The sequence below is a fragment of the Etheostoma spectabile genome, chromosome 23 (genome assembly GCF_008692095.1).
Source record: "Etheostoma spectabile isolate EspeVRDwgs_2016 chromosome 23, UIUC_Espe_1.0, whole genome shotgun sequence".
In the NCBI taxonomy this organism is placed as follows: Eukaryota; Metazoa; Chordata; class Actinopteri; order Perciformes; family Percidae; genus Etheostoma; species Etheostoma spectabile.
Window position 1 is genome coordinate 19821491 of NC_045755.1, and position 758 is coordinate 19822248.

General features: G+C 36.7%; 1 protein-coding gene across 1 annotated transcript in view; it reads left to right on the plus strand.

Moving 5' to 3' along the window:
- LOC116673131 (E3 ubiquitin-protein ligase TRIM39-like) overlaps positions 1-435 on the plus strand; it is a 6707-nt gene extending 6272 nt beyond the window's left edge. The window contains 1 exon segment of the mRNA XM_032505276.1: positions 1-435. This exon segment is cut by the window's left edge and continues 495 nt beyond it. The gene's annotated coding sequence lies outside the window, so the exon portion shown is untranslated.
- The last annotated feature ends 323 nt before the right edge of the window (positions 436-758 follow it).

Below are 758 nucleotides of genomic sequence, written 5' to 3' on the forward strand. Positions count from 1 at the left end.
GGTTTGTATGTATGTGTGTCTCTTTTGTGATTATTTTTGGGGATCAGTTTGTCTATATGTATTCATGTTTGTATTTGGTTTGTACCCCTCTTGTAATGTGTTGTGTGTTCTTTTTATCTGGACCTTGAGTCTGTCAATAGAATAAAGTAAATAGTGTCATTGGGTTATCGCACAGATAGTAGTACTACTACATGAAGCTGTATTCTATGGTGTTAGCTGTTGCAGTGTGTTTGCTAGGGTGTTGTAAATGGTTGTTAAGGTGTCACCAATTGATCGCTACATGGAGCTGTTTCTAGATTGCTAGAATGTTGCTATGAGTTTTCGAAATTGTTCTGGTTAAGTTCTTACAAAAGCGCATTGTATTTACTGAAGTAAAAAAAAAAAAGTGTGTATTCAAACAAAACTACGTGGTCAAGGTTTAGGCAACAGAATATCTTCATTCGTTCTCCGTCTCAGTGTATTGTTTGTAATTATTTGTCACTGTTTGTGTTTCTTAAATATATTCAAATTAAAAAAAGTTGATCACAAAAAAACCCTGAATATCTTCATTAGGGTTTAAATGAGTATAGACCGCTGTTCTCCAAAGCAGAGGGCCAGAAGAGAGGAGCGAGGAGATCTCAAATAAGAGACTTGGAAAGAAGCCCAGCGGCGGTCTAATGGCTCTTTAAAATGTGAATCTATCATATGCCTGATTTCATCTCCTGCTGGGTAATGTCAGCGCTGTGATTTCTGAGAGATTTGATGTTGTCTTAGGAGAT